Source organism: Triturus cristatus, chromosome 4_2 (assembly GCF_964204655.1).
Source record: "Triturus cristatus chromosome 4_2, aTriCri1.1, whole genome shotgun sequence".
NCBI lineage: Eukaryota > Metazoa > Chordata > Amphibia > Caudata > Salamandridae > Triturus > Triturus cristatus.
Genome location: NC_140586.1, coordinates 243,586,473 through 243,603,223, shown reverse-complemented (window position 1 = coordinate 243,603,223; position 16,751 = coordinate 243,586,473). Strand labels below are relative to the sequence as shown.

General features: G+C 40.4%; 1 protein-coding gene across 2 annotated transcripts in view; it reads right to left on the bottom strand.

Annotated features, from left to right (window-relative positions):
- The window catches only part of MICALL1 (MICAL like 1), a 330,253-nt gene extending 325,762 nt beyond the window's left edge, over nt 1–4,491 (bottom strand). For both annotated transcript variants that reach the window (XM_085601407.1, XM_085601409.1), the window contains exon 1: nt 4,353–4,491. The gene's annotated coding sequence lies outside the window, so the exon portion shown is untranslated. The remainder of the gene's footprint in view (nt 1–4,352) is intronic.
- Nucleotides 4,492–16,751: the final 12,260 nt, after the last annotated feature.

The window sequence follows — 16,751 nt, the reverse complement described above, 5'->3', positions numbered from 1 at the left end:
CATCAACACGTCCCAGCCTACCAGAAAGTTTCAAAGTCGCTAAGGACATGGATGTTGTTCTACCTGATGCTGCATTCCGCAAAGCTGATTTAACTAATCTTGCTTATTTTGTGCGGACTGAAGGATGAAGAAAAGCCAGTTCCTCCGTGGGCTGGAATTCATGCTCTGATCTCCCAGAATACAGTCCCACTGAAGAAGGTTGGGTATTTACCAGGAATACCATCTCCAGTCACAAACTACGCAACAGTACACGCTCTAAAAGAATTCCAAAATATGCATTCTCAGCTTGAAGACCAGCATATCCTGCCAATTTTCTGCGATAAAGGTGTTGTAGCGGACATTTGTATGAGCAATCCAGTAGAATTTGGTGATTGTTATCCAATGATGTGCGTTTTCCACATGATAAAAGTTGCGTTGTGGTGTGCAGGAAGTTATCTCAGTGGATGTGGCATAGACAATGCACTTATTGAGGCTGAAATCTTTGGAAGCAAACTGTCCAGTCAGTATTAAGCAAAATTCATTATGTTCGTTTGTTACATGGTATGCTCATCATATCTGAGACTAAAGAAGCACTGCATTGAAAAGCTTTCTTGAACAAAAATGACAAATTAGGTTTTGCATATCTTATCTCAGAAGTAAACAAGGCACGGGGTGTACTTATTTCAAAAGACATTGCAAAGCCAGGCAATGTCCAATACATAGTTTAAAATCAGAAAACCAAGTTTGTATAGTTTGTCAAAGAATGTGAAGAAAAATCAGAACTTTGCAAGCATTGAGGAAATGTTTTACATGTGATGGCTCTAGTGAAAAACGTGGTACATGCTGATCAGGAGCTGCATGTGATGACTAAGGAGTCACTAATTACTGTGTTTTGCGAACTTGATTGCATAAACTACCTGAGATATGGGTCCTGGTATTTGGTAAGAGTGAAAAAGCTAGAGGTGGAAAAACCATACCTCTACAGAAAATTCATTCAAAGATATTTTGTGGTGAAAGACAGAGAGAGAAGGGTCAATGCTGAGGCTCCAAATATGAAACTGAAATAGACGATCCAGAGATCACAGAAAAACTCCAAGGGAATTGTTGGTCAGACACGTAAAAGTGAATATGTTGCTCAGTGGCAGCTAGTTTACCATGAAGTCCTTTCTATTTGCAGTGTTTTCTGAGAGATGACAAATTCTAAATTATTGGACTATAGTGAAACTGTTCCTCAGAATGAATTTGTGGGAAAGAGAAGGGAAAGCTTTAATAAACATGTTGGCAGCCTCCTTCATTTTGTGCAGCAGAAAGGAAACCCCTTTGAAATGACTGAGCTTGAGCGACTACACAACTTTGGTGCCGAACAACACATGGATAATGATAGAAAGACATGTCTACTACATGTCCTGAAACATGGATAGAAACTGTACGCAGAACTGAAGCAGGAGAGATTTGTATTAAAAGATAAAAAGCTGTTTGACATAGTCAATAAAGCTAAAGATCCACGCTTTTATTGCCATAGTAAGAATTTCGTCCAACCAGCCACTACAAAATAGGTTACAGAAAAAAACAACTTTCACAAGCACATAGAGAGATGGATGTAGCAAAAGAAAGGGGTGAATTTAGCAAGGACATTTGCCGCAAGATCTTCTTCCAACAAACGCATTATTTGATGGAGATGCTGCAACCAAACCAGTCAAGCATAAACTCATACAAGACCTCTAAAAAAACTTTTATGCAAAGAATTTTTCAATCGAAAAGGTGTCCACATTGAAAACTGCTGTTGTTGTGGACTCTGTCACAATTGCAAATGTCAAGATTTTATCCATGCAAAGCTTCAGAGAGGTCATTCAGACTGTTCTACAGATATCAAAGTCAGTGTGCACCTTGCAAGAACTGCACATTGTCTTTAACAGTTATCTTGAACTATCTGTCAAAGAATATGAGAGAATCTGATGAATGTCTACAAATGGAACAATTTACCTTGCCTGCATCAAAAATTCAACACCTATACCTGTGTACGTTGCTAAATTCTGGTCATCAACATTGAACAAGATGAACTTGAAGATGTTAACTCACCAAAACATTGCCAATGCTTCAGTGAACACTGAATTTCCAATTATTGCAAGTGGAAGGATTGTCAATGAGGAGTTGGTGTTTGCAGAGATATATTCAAAAGGTACAGGACATATTGTTCAACAGCTTAACAGAAAATTGTACCATCGTTTTGTGCCACATGTTGAGTGGGCTATTTGAAATGGGTCCAATCGAGTAATTTTACTGTCAAATAACACAGATATTATTGTGCTACTTACATTTGTTGCAATGTTCATAAATCAAGGATTATCGAAGTTATGGATACGTTATGGAACAGGCAAGAAAAAACACCTAATCCCGCTTCATATTCTTTTAAAGAAGCTTGACCCAGAGATGCCCAGTGTTCTAACAAAGGCACATATTCATATAGATGACACTGAGCAAAATTGGAACAAGGCTTGGAGCTTTAACTGCTGAACTTGTGAAGTTTCTAAATGGATTTCCTAAGACAAAAGGTGACTTTAAAAATGTAGGAAAATACCTTGTGCATGTGCGGAACGAGTTCTGACTGTCACATATTTGACGATCTTCGGTACAGAGAATTCAAGAGATCAGTCACGCTAAGTAACCTTCCATCAACGTCATATTCTGTGCGTGGGCACATTAAAAGAGCGTTCTACTTGATCAGAAGATGTATAAATGTTATTGATCATTCATATGTAGAGAAAGATCGGTGTGAATTTGGTTGGGAAGATATTGATGGGGTGCAAAAACCTACTAAAGTTCTGAAGCCTCTACCCACTGAACTTACACGTAGTTGCAAAACCTGTGCTACAAAAAGATGTCCCTGTTGATATTCTCTTCTCAAATGTTCAACATTCTGCAAATGTACCACAAGTGATTGCTGAAACAAATAAAGTGAACTATGAAAATGTGTCTAAAAAAGGAGTGAAAAACGTGTTTTTAATATACAGATCATAAACATTGTTTGATGTATACATGAAAAGAATAAAAACCATTATTATTTGTTTCATTTCTATATATGTCTCTTCTGTCTCTATTATAGCCGCCATTTTGGAAAACGACATAAGGGTTGCTCTGGGGTGTTATTTTCTGTCTCTGTGAGACTATTTGATCAACAAAACCTATGTTTTGAAACCAAAATGAAGTATTGAGGTCTCATAGTTTCTGAAATTTTACATCACTGCAACACATCAACCATTTTTAGGTCTCGCCTGACCCAACGCATGTGCTGGTCTGGCGAGACTTATTGAGAGGGCTCCAAAGAGTGCTACCATGCCAGCCTAGAGCTACAGTGCATGTGCGTGGGTGCGTGCGCCGCGCTTGACCGCGATTACTTTTGCAGCCGCACGGCCGCTTTGATGTTTGATCGCGATCACTTTCACTTTCACGGCCGCTTGGCATAGCCAATAGGTCTCGCTTTTGGGACCTTATAAGTATTTAGTTATGCAACTGTTGCATGGCTAAACACGTATAAGGTCCCAAAGGCGAGAACTATTGGCTATGCCAATGCTTGTTAAAAATGTCGGCATGAAAATTCATCCCGGATCACCAATGTCTACCCAAAGTTTAACAAAAGTAGTTAGATAACAATGAATGGCAAGCTGAAGACCACATCTGGCCACGCCACATGTGGGCAGTTTAGGGTTAAATCGGTTACAGGCTTGTGGGGAACGTATTGGTGAAATTGCGACGGACTGAATAGGTAAGTGGAGGCCGGGATATGATGGGAAAGAATGGAAGTCAGGCCGACTATGGTCAGTCTTAAGGGCTGGTTAAGAGGGGCGTGTGTTGAAGGACATAGGCAGAACAGTGCAGGATATATAGTTGGTAAAGAATAATGATCTGAAAGCTGGAAAATCTACAGCCTTGTGAAAGGGCTTAGTTTCTGAGGGAGTGTGGCCAGCATTAGGTTTACTGTTAAGGGGACGGACTGTTACGTGAATGCAGGCCCGTAGGCGATGGGCAGGCTGGTGAGTGAGTGGTTATCTGATTGAGGGACCCGTCTAAAGGGGGCTGGCTGGTGAGCGAGCAGGCACGCCAGTGTGTAGACCGGCTGGTGAGCGGGCGGTAAGTGAGCAGGCAAGCTAGTGGACGAGGGAGCTGGGCTCAGGGTTTACTTTCGGGCCGTCCGCTGTGCGAGGGACCAGTCCTTGGAGTTCGGGAACAGGCAGGGGTGTGGGCCTGGGGGCGGGAAGCCAGGCTGTACATAAGTGCTTTGGCCCTCCCTCTCGGGCCTGCTTTATACCAGGCCGCGTTCTCTAGTGGTCACTACCTCCCGGTTACCCGCTCCTCCCACTGGACTTCCCCAGTACCTGAGACCGGGGTCTCCCGTCGATCACCCCTTCCTGTCTTTCCGGCCTCCGCTCCCGGACCCAGCCACTTTGCTCTTCCTGCCTTCTCCGCCGGTGCCCTCTCCGTTCTGTGGGAGTTGGCTCCTCCTAGCGCCCGCCCCGGAGGGGGAGCTGAGCTGATGAGTGCCAGCGGTAAAGGAGTTTGAGGGGGGGGGGGTCACATGGGGGTGAATCACACCGAGTGATGAGCGGCAGAGGAACGGAGGAGACACACACGGAGATCGGAAGGGAGGAGGAGGGGGCGAATACATGCAGGATTCAGATAAAACTTGCATTCAGACAAAAATCGAGCGAATTTGAATTTCTGTATTTACTCACGCTTACGTTGAGTAGGTTTTTGGAGACAGGAGGGAATTAAAATAAAGCATTTTTGCTTTCAAAATAAAGACTTAAGGTGTACAACAAGAGAGAGGGAAGGTGAAATCGTGGGTACTGCTTTAAGTCGGGCGGGTTCTGCCGGGTGTAGGAAAACAATGTGTGTAAGGGGTCCCTATCAGATAATCAATGTCAGTGATGCATTCCCAGTTTGCATTTTAAGTTTTACTTAACCCTAAATTGCATTCATTAATTTGGTATCTCGGCTATTACTGTGACCATTGCTATGGTAACTGTTGCTAGATACCTACGTGTAGTTCTAGAGTGTTGATAGAGAGAGTCAGATATAGAGTGGTCATACTGGCTATCAGATGTACCTGCTTACTCCTAATAAACTTCTCAACTTTATTTGATATCTGCGTGGAGGCATCATTACAATTTGGCGACGTTCGATGGGATAGGAGTTACCTCACCTGACTTCACATTTCTTCTAGATTTGATCCATTTTGCACGATTTTTTTTTAAAAAATAAAAAGAAAGAAGAAGAAAAGAAGAGAATACTACATATAGCAGTTCTATGTAATGGAGTAAGCAGAGTGTAGAACTGCTTATTTTTTAAGAAGTCAAGATTTTAATTAAGAACTTGAAAGATTCAATTTAGCGTCACAGAAGACGAAGGAAGCAAATAAAAAAAAAAGGAGGAACAACGTCTATGTATTTACTGATCGCGTGCGCATTCAATTTGTGATTTTTCCATATGGAGCAATATATCTTATCTTATAAAATATATAGACTTCCTAAAGCTTAGACTACGATGGTATGTCCCGGAAAGAACCTTGCGATCTAAAGAAGTCAAGTTAGCTCGGGTGCCACATATAAAGAAAGCCCGATGGGGGGCGGGGGGCAAAAGCTTTGTTTATGGTGCAGCTAAAGCATGGAATGAGTTGCTTTTCTATCTCAGGATCATGACGGATCTTTGGTTATTTCGCAAAGGACTAAAGACGTGGCTTTTTTCTCAATGAGTAAGCTCTCTCTCCACTCCTCATCGGTTAGCAGTCTCGGAGGAATTAGATAGCGCCAGGACACCTCCGGGTATTTGTCGCGCTCTATAAATGTCACTAACATAACATAACATATCAACTTTATTCACAAAGGTAATCATCGAAGTATTACTTGCGATAGGGACAGTTGGAAGTTATTCAGCGCATCTTACGAGTGCAGAGACGTTCCAAGGCGGCCTTCCAGCTTGCGTCGGACATCTATTCTCGAGCTGCACGACGAGGAAGACGGAGATCGAATTCCAAAGCAAGCGGAAGACAACGTCAGAACGTCAATACATCACCACGTTAGGTCACGCAGCGTGACCTTGCTCGACCGCCATTTTGAAGGCGGTGCTTTATAGAATAATTCATCCTTACGCACCGTACGCTGGAAGATCTTCACCATAAAAGAACTAGTGAGTGCTCCGGTTTACTTCATCATAAAAGAACTAGTGAGTGCTCCGGTTTGCTTACTTTGAAAGTGGTGCTTTAGACAATAACTCATGTTAAAGAAGAGCACCGTACGCTTACTGTTATCAAGTTCGTAGTAAGTAAAAAGAATTATATTGTTTACTAATATTACTGTGATATGCACACCATATTCACGGTGATATGCACACCATATTTTAACAAGTGCATGTCATTCGAAAGCGTAATAAATATACGGTGATTTGCATATCAAATCCAAGTGAATTAGCAGCAGACCTTTTAAGTGTATATCAAACACTATTTATTGAAGGTGATTGTACAAAAAGCAATATTTACAAGTCATTTTAGAATCTATACATGTCATATATAATTCACTGAATTTAAATTAATGAAGTTGTAATTTATATTTGTAAACATTTCACCTTAGAATATACCTGCTATTATTATACATATGGCTACTCAAGGGTGTGGGTTAGGTTTACCAGTTCCATTTTTAACTCGCCCTGGAGATCCTGTATTAAAATGGTTAGATTGGAAATATTTTTTTCTTAATTATATCTCCGCATTGGAGGAGGAAAACGAAGATGAGTTTACTCCCTCCAGAAAAAAGAAAATGCTTACCTAGATCTAGCGAAGATTCTAATGTATTTTTAGATGCATTACATGATCTTGATGCCTATTATCAACCTACAGTGTGTGTGGGTATTAATAGATATGAGTTTTTTCAGCAGAAACAGCTACAAAATGAATCCGTAGAAAATTATGTTTCTGCGTTGAAAAAGTTTTCAGTTAACTTTCAATTTGAAAATCTCGACTACAGTTTCATCAGAGATCAACTCGTAATGCATTCCAATAATAGTGCAATACATGAAAAACTATGGGTTTGTGGTGATTCGCCCTTAAATGATATCATAGCCATTGTTAAAATAGGTGAGATGTCAAAAAGATGTGCACAAATGACTTTAAAGAAAAGTGAGGATAGTAATGTTGTCAGCAAAGTATCTACTAACAGAAGTACCAGTAAAAATATTGGAAAAAATAATTATAAAGATTGTGGTGTTCGCATGTATCTGTGTTGTATCGTTATGTCTATTATGTGGAGCGTGGGGTGGAATGTACATTGTCTTTATCTGGCATTCCAGCCAGGACGTTAGTTTCAACTGGAGTCCTGAGCTGGAGGTTGTACTGCCTGGCGCTCACCTGTTTCTATGCAATAAACCTTTTCCCTATTATAACGTTTCCCTCATCTTTACAATTGGCGACGAGTTGGCGGAAAGAAGCGGCTGTTGTAAGCTTTTAACACAGCTGTCTTCTTCGGCTTCCACGTCTTCCGTCTCTTCCGCCACATCATTTACCATTTTTACACTGTTCCTCCTACGACACATTTTACTGAAGTGTCCAATTAGTCCACATATGCCACATTTTTTTTTCAAAGCAGGACAACTCTTACTAAATGCTAGATGTTGCCTGCTATCACAACGATAACATCTTCTCTCCTCCCATTTCCTTTCCCCAAATGTATTCTTTTGCGATTGGTTGCGCCACTGCCCATTCACGTTTGATCTTTGAACCCTATTTTGACTTTGCACTTTAAACACTCCTCCACCGTCTTTCTCCGACTCTTTGACTACTGTGGCACACCTCCCCGACATTTCAGCTTTCCTTACGATTGCCAAAATATCCTCCAAAGGCGCATCTCCATTCACCCACAACCGATCTTGTAAGGAGGAATTTTTACTGTGCATTACCAATTGATCGCGGATCAAGTCATCATGTAAGTTCTCAAACTTACAGTCAATCGCCAGCCTTTTCAAATCATCCAACCAATCATCCACCGATTCCTCTTTACTTTGCTTCCTCTGAAAAAATTGATGTCTCACCACTCCGATGCACACTTTAGGTGCAAAATATTTTTCCAAGTCTTTTAATGCGGCTTCAAACACATTCTCCTCTCCTCGCACACTTTTTGACATTCGAGAATATGTCTTTATGCCTACTGGGCCCAAAGAATGAAGCAAAATCCTCTTCTTCTGCTCCGGTTTCATCTTTCCCGCTTCGCCAACTGCTTCAATATAATTAACAAAATACTCCTTCCATTCCACCCATTTGATGCTGGGCTGAGAACCACTCACCCAAAAGGCATGTGGGTTACTAATAGTAAAATTCTGCTGTGCCATAACTCCCTCTGTTACGTGGTCTCCTTCATCCATGTATTGATTTACTATGCACAGTCTTTGCCCCTACTCCGAATTAGGTATAGTCTCCCAGTTCCAATAGACAGGATGAACCAATAGTCATTAATTTCCATATAACGATTCCAATTCCTTACAACAAGTTGTTTGTATCAGAAGGACTGCCTGTGTGTCTGTTAAGTGATAATGGGGTACAGTTCACGTCTAGGTTGGCAAAGGAGTATTTTCAAAAATGTGGAATTAGGCACAAGACTACTGATGCAGATCAGGATGATAAAATTATATCCACTACCACAGATAGAGTAATCTTTACAGTTACACGCACATACATTCATCATACACTAGGGCCCATTTCACTTACATATGCTCCGATACTCTACCAGCAGCAAACCTGTGGAAAGAAAACACCTAAACACCCTGCATCTGTATCTAGGCGATAGGACCAGTTTTAGTGGCTGTCCAACATAATATAAACAATCTGTAAACAATAATCAATAATAATTCAATAAACGACAAGGAAAGAAACAACCAACACCATGTTCAAAAGTTATATTGCTTTATCTAAATTTAGTCAGAATGAAATCAGAATAAATCATTTCTCATAGTTACCTATTCTAACTAGTGTCAGAACGGGTCAGGACCAGTCTCTTGAAAAGTCTTTCAGGATAAAGTCCTCAGCATCGGTCATCTGCAACGCAAGTTCACGCAGCAAGGCGACGAAAGAAAAGAGTGGGGAGAGCCCTCCCTAAGCTAACATTTTATACCATGAAATACAATGAAAACCCACATGCAAAAATTGTATCACCAAGTAAAACAAGAAGGATGGGATGTATCTTGACTACATCCTAAAATCTCCGCTCAAGAAAAGTCATAATTATAAAATCCTCGGAGAAAGAATCAATTTTCGCAACTGTTCATATTCGTTTCCTCCGACAAACCAGCTTTTGCACAGAGTTCTCTGAGGCCCATTGTTTCCCAAGGACGAGCATTTCTTTTGGAGATCCTCCAAACTTGCTGATGTCCTCCCGGAAATTTCCTTATAAGGACTGCCGACAATTTCTCTGTTAACCGAACACCAGCAGGGGTCTCTCTTGATACACCAACATTTTCTACGCCTGAACCACAGCTCAGCCAGGCTTCAAATTATTCTCGGTTATTTTCATAAAGGCCTCCATAGGCCACAATAGACCATCTTTAATTAAAGAGACAAAATAAAGATTACTACATCATAATGATTAGACAGTGTTAACCCCACTAATACCCTTATGTGTATGCATTTATCTAGCTTTGCGACATACAGAGCATTAATTCAGACAGCGTTTTGTGCTCAAAAATAAATAGCACACAGCAACGTTTAAACATGGAAAACTTGCACGTTATTGTGAATACAAATACAGCACATACATGCTAACCCGTGTGTAACCTTCTCTTGTGTTAGAACAAACAGATTGGTTAATTCGACTCACTTGCACAAGACAAATAATTAGTTATTAATCATTAATTATTATTATGACGCATAGACATGCCAGAGCTTCAAAAGCCCCAGAATTTTCTAACAGAAAACTCTGCTCCAGCAATCCCCCCTTTGGTGATTTTATCACCAAATAAACCCAAAAAAAAAATTTAGTGAAAATTTAGTCCCATTTTAGGAGAAATCAGAAATGTCTTTTCCCCTTACACAACATTAAACACCAGTCTCTCTTTCATCATCTCTCTTAGTCTCTAAATAAACACTTTCCCTCAATTCTTCTAATTCAATCTCTTCTGGTTCTCTTTTTGAATTCTTGAAAATCTTGTTTTTCTTATTTTTCTTTTTATTTTCCAAAATTTTCTCTTTCCCTCTCCTGTTTTTATAACACACACACACCAATCTCAGTATCAACACAGCAACAATTATACAAGACAAAGGAAACAGTACCCTACCTACAATAGTACTACCTATTTTAGTAATAAAATCCTTAACTGCTATCATCTTATTAGCTAGTTTAGTCCATATACTCCCAGTTTCAAGTGGTACTAGATCTTCATGCAAATCAGTAATATTTTTGATATAGACCTTCAGGTCTCTGCTTTCATCAGGAATGTAAGTGCAACAATGTTGAACTTTCAAAATTCCACAAACTCCACCCTCCTTGGCCAAAAGAATATCAAGGGCAAGTCGATTTTGCATAGACATGGCACGTACGGCACTCAACTCCGTATTTACCAAAAGAAATCCTCCTGCGGTATTTGTCGATAAACGATCAACCACTGTGGACAATTTCCGAATTCCATAAGCATTTAAAGAAATTCCCACTGCTGGAATCAAAACCCCAAAAATATCACCCACAATTTCAGACCAAGTTTCTCTTTTAAAACGTTTTAGTACATTAATATCTTGTACATCACCTATTTTATCTGTATGAAAAATCTTAGGAAAAACTAAACCTACATAACATGTGCCATACCAATGGTCAGGCAATCTGTAATAAGCTTTGTTCCCACACACATAGTACACTCCTGGAAAAATAGTATCTTCTCCACCTCTAAAACCCCAACCAGTCGCAACGAAGTATGTATCATGGCACTCACTAGTTCCCACAAAGTACGTATCATATTGGGATTTCCTTCTGGTAATGCATAGTTTACCTTTCTGCGGTGCATCCAAAGCTAAAGTTGGACTAACCCCATTCCTCAACTCCTTTCCCATCTCAATGTCCCAAATTGTCTCACTCATTTCATATTTTCCCGCTTTCTCCTGCATGTTCATTCTCCTTTCCTCTACCATATCCAGGAAAGCTTTCTCCTCTTCTTTCAAACTGCAAGTTAAATTATTCTTAAAAATGTAATCTAATGTTAGTCCTTTTTCTTCAATAAAAATCTCACCAAAAGTGTTAGCTTCTTTAGCTGGATTCAGCTCTTTGTTCATTGGCAAGTGCCCAAAAATACTATCTCTGTTAGACATCTTATAATCTACTTTCCCTAACAAATAAAATACACTACTTAAAATACTACAAGAAATACCATATGTAGCTGGTAAATGGTGATAAGTAACACCTTCTGAAACAGATGCAGGTAATTGCATGCAAACATAGCAATCCATCACTTCCATTGTTTTCACATATTCATATAACAGTTTAGAAAAAACATTACTAGAAAAATTGTTAATTGACCTATCTTTGTGTATGTAACTACCACTTCCAATAGGAACTACCTTTTGTGAATTCTTTTCTATGTTAGTCATGTTCTCGTTCATCCCAAATTCAACCTTAAAAGTAACTAATAAAACTATAGAAGCATTAATATCCCAGTACAACAGAAACACATCCTGCACCACCTTTTCAGGAAGGCACATCTATTTGGGTTATTCTCTGTGTTAGCCATTCTGCTTTAACTTCTACTCCACTACAGTGATTAGAACTTTTCAAATCTCCAACGTTTGTTCCAAACTTTTCAGCTTTTCAAAGATCTTTCTGTTCACTCAGTCCAAGTGAATCCTTCTTTCACTCAGTTTGGATGCTCATCATCTTTCACTCCAGTTTCTTCAACATCAAATTGTATCAGATCTCCAACACTTGATTCTTCAGTGTCTGATTCTTCTCTGATGTCGGTCAAGAATACTTTTAGAATTTCACCAGTTTCTTCCTCAACCACTTTTCTCAAGACCACTTCCGGATTATCTCGAGTCACTGTTTCTTCTTCTCCTCCTTCAGACAGTGTCACATAAGACCATTCCGGTGATCTGTACTTTTGGTTGGGTCTTTTAACTCTTTTTATTTCCACTGGTTCTTCTGTACTTTTTGATCCTCCTTCTTCAGCCTTTGAAGTTTGACTGGATACTTCATTCACTTGTTCAGCTTCCGATGTATTTGCTCTTATTATCCTGTATCTCAGTCTTTTCACTCTGTTGTTAGGCCAACTATCTCCTTTCACAACCTTTTTCGGCTTCACTTCTTTGACACTTTTCTTTCCAATCAAAGTTCTCTTTCTCAGAACTCGACCTTCTGTTTGTTCATTTTCATCATCCGATTCTGTTTCAATTGCCTTTTGCTTTCGTTTCTTAGCAGTTTTCTTTTCTTGCACAGATTCTTGCACCACTATTTGAGACTTCCCTACTTCTGTCCCTCCTCGGGTCTCCGACACGCAATCTTCTTGCTGTCTATTTGTCCCTTTACCTAGCTCCTCATCAATGTTCCCTACACCTCCTCGGGGGTCTTCCGCAATCTGTCCCTCTCTATCTTCTTCTGACCCTGTTTCTTCAAGAATAATCTCAAGTGGTTCTTCAATCTCTTCCTCCTCTTCTGATTCAGGAGTAGTTTCTATGTGCTTTCTCTTTTCTTTTCTTTTTCCTCCACTGCTACTCGAAACTTCAGGCTCTTTCACAGAATCAGAATCTGGTCTTCCTTCTGATACTCGCAGTGAATCTCTTGAAGCTCTCTCTGCTTCTTTTCTCACTGATTCTGTATCTTCAGGATCTTCTTCATCACTGGAATCTGACTCTTCATAATACTCCTCACCAGTCCCCTCTCTCGGACTTGGAATCCTCAGAGTATGACTTGCATGTATCCAGTGTCTCACTCCAGCACACTTTACAGCAGTCGTTGTAGTCAGAATAACTTGTCTTGGCCTTCCCCACCTTGGAACCAAGCAATTTCTTCTTCTGTGCACCTTAATCCTCACCCAGTCTCCTGGACTTAGATCATGGGCTTGCTTCTTCTCAAGTGTGGTAGCTTCTTCTCCAACCTGGTGAAACACAGAATGAACTGCGTCAGCCAGGCCTTTACAGTAATCCAAAATCATGTCATCAGTTATTGCCATCAATTTATTCACAGGCACAAATGCATGGCGCATAGCACGTCCCATAATGATTTCATGTGGACTCAAACCTGTAGTTCTGTCTGGAGTAGATCTCATAGTCATCAAGACTAGAGGAAGAACGTCTGGCCATTTCATGCCAGTGGCTAAGCACATCTTCCCAATTCTGTTCTTGATCGTGCCATTAATCTGCTCAACCACACCAGAAGCCTCTGGTCGGTATGCACAATGTAGCTTCTGTTGTATTTTTAATGCTTCACAAATTAAACCAATGAGTTCATTTTGAAAGTGACTACCTCTGTCAGATTCAACTGTGACTGGAAACCCGAACCTAGGAATCAACTCCCTCAACAGTAATTTTGCCACTGTTAATCCATCATTCCTCCTTGTCGGATAGGCCTCCACCCACCTTGAAAACAAACAGACTACCACTAGGACATACCTTAGTCTGTTCACCTGGGGCATTTCAATGAAATCAATTTGCATTCTTGTGAAAGGACCTCCTTCTCTGCCGATTGTCCCTAGACTCACCACTGTCTTTTTCCCAGTGTTAAATTGCTGACAAATTAAACATCTCTGACAAATGCTTTCCGCAATTGCTCTAAACTTTGCATTATACCAGACTTGTTTAAAGGACCTAATCATCGCGTCCCTCCCCAAATGTCCCTGGCCATGATACATCCTTGCCATTGACGACAAAATTGAGTTTGGCATCACTGGTCTGCCATCTCTGTAGACCCAGACATGGTCTGTTTCTCTTGGAGCACAACCTGCTTTAACCCAATCCTGTTTTTCCTCTTCTCCTGCCTCATCTTGTAACTGTTTCACTTCATCCCATGTTTCTAAGACATTAGTAAACATCACAGAAAGAAAAGACATTTCCTCCATCCTGTCCCTGTTAATAGATTGATTCGTCTTTGCGCAATACTGCGCCACATCGTTAGCATATCTGTTGCCAACAGTGATGAAATCTTCTCCTGAAACATGTGCTGCACATTTTACAACTGCTAACTCCTTAGGCAGCTGTATCGCCTCAAGCAATTTCCCAATCAGCTCAGCATTCTTTATCGGAGTTCCACCCGATGTCAAGAAACCTCTCTGTAGCCACAATTGGCCAAAATCATGCACCACTCCAAACCCATACTGACTATCAGTCAACACAGTTGTTCTCAAATCTTTCCCAATCTCACAAGCTCTTGTCAATGCCACCAATTCAGCAACTTGTGCAGATTTCACTCCTTTCAACGGTGATGCTTCCATAACTTCTGAAACCTTGCATACTGCATATGCTGCACATAGCACACCATTATCATTTCTCAGGCATGATCCATCCACAAACAGCACATGATCATTCTCAGGCAAAGGAACATCTTTGATGTCTGGTCTTGGTTTCGTACAGTATTCCAGCACATCCAAACAATCATGATCATCTTCCATTCTTATACCCACATTCTCAATGTCTGGCAAAAGTGTCGCTGGATTCACATTTGTACATCTTTCAAGAGTCACATTCGATGCTCCCAGAATCACTTTCTCATACTTAGTCAGCCGACTATTTGACATATGCTGAGTTCTGCTTCTTGTCAAAAGAATTGCCACATTGTGAGGTACGAATACCCTTACAGGATATCCCATTATGATCCCCTCACTTTGCTCCAGGCTTCTGCATGTTGCAGCCACAGATTTTAGACAACCTGGTAAACCCACAGCTACAGGGTCAAGTGTCGATGAAAAATATGCAATAGGCCTTCTCAATTGCCCATGTTTCTGGATTAACACTGAAAGTGCACATCCATTTCTCTCACTGCAGTACAGTTCAAACTCTTTTTCATAATCCGGCATACCCAGAGCTGGAGCTTCACACATTTTTGTTTTAAGCTCTTCAAATGCTGCCAATTGTTCTGCATCTAGATCCAATGGATCTGTCATGTCACATTTTGTCAATTTAATCAATGGCTTTGCTATCAGGGAAAAATTAATTATCCACTGACGACAATACCCCACCATACCCAGGAACATTCTCACTTCTCTCTGAGTTTTTGGAGCTTTCATTTCTCTGATTATTTTAATCCTGTCAGTAGTCACTTTTCTCAGACCTTTCTCAATATTATGTCCAAGATAATGCACCTCTTTTTTACAAAACTGCAATTTGGCTGGGGATACCTTTAACCCTCCATCTGCCAGATGATTCAGTAAAGCTATGGTATCCACTTCACAAGCTTCACGTGTCTTTGATGCCACAAGCAGGTCATCAATGTATTGTACTAGTACTGAGCTTTCAGGCATGATCAGACTTTCCAACGATCTTTTCAATAACTGATTGAATATCGAAGGACTCTCCGTATACCCCTGTGGGATACGACACCATGCTAAAATACGCTGGCCAAACCTAAATGCAAAAATCGGCTGGTTGTCATGATGCAATGGAATTGAAAAGAATGCATGACACAAATCAATCACTGTGTACCACTCAGCATCATGTGGAATTTGATACAGAATCACTGATGGATTCGGCACGATGGGACAACATGCCACCACAATCTGATTAACCTTTCTCAGGTCCTGTACTATCCTAAACTTACCATTAGGCTTTTTCAGTCCCATTATCGGTGAATTACACGGACTACTCAATAGTTCTCTCAGGACTCCTTGCTGAATCATTTTCTCAATTATAGGAGTTATCCCTTCAATTATTTCTGGTGTCATTTTGTACTGAGGAATGTTAGGATATGCAATTCCCTCTTTCACTGCAATTTTTACTGGATCTACATTATTCATCAATCCTACATCCTCTCCTGTAAAATCCCAAACTACTCTTTTCACTGTGTCTCTCAGCACTTGAGGTAAATCTTCTGGATTGAACACTGGAAATGTACCAATTAACTCACTTTCCCTAGTTTCTAAAGTCATTCGATAGAAAGCATCATCATCTGGTGTCTCAAAAGCTATTCCATCTGGTGTACAGAAAATCGTACAATTCATCTTACACAATAGGTCCCTACCTAACAGGTTCACTGGACTCGTGTCACAGACTATAAATCTGTGCATGTCTGAAAATTTCCCTATCTGTACTTTCACTGGTTCAGTAAGACGTGTTCTGATCTGTGTATTGGCTACACCAACTACTTGGATTGCTTCATCCGAGAGAGGAAGATTTCTAACATCTGTTGACCTGACAGTTGATCTCGTCGCACCTGTGTCTACTAAAAAAGTAACACCCTCTTCATTTATTTTCCCATCCACAAATGGTCCTGCCTGGTCTATTTCTAGAGTTGCACCAAGTATGCACTCTTCTTCCTCTCCTCGGCACCGTCAGTAATCACCTTCAGACTCACTCCCTTCACTCTTTAACAAGTACTGCTGTACCTTGTTAGTACGTCTTTGTTGTATGATGAATGTATGTGCGTGTAACTGTAAAGATTACTCTATCTGTGGTAGTGGATATAATTTTATCATCCTGATCTGCATCAGATTCTCTGGTAGCAGAGGATGGTTATAGATGGTTGTCTTGATCTGATAAGATAAGATAAGATTGCTTGTAAACTAGCTTATTGATTATTGATTTATTTTGATGTTTTGGTATATGTACT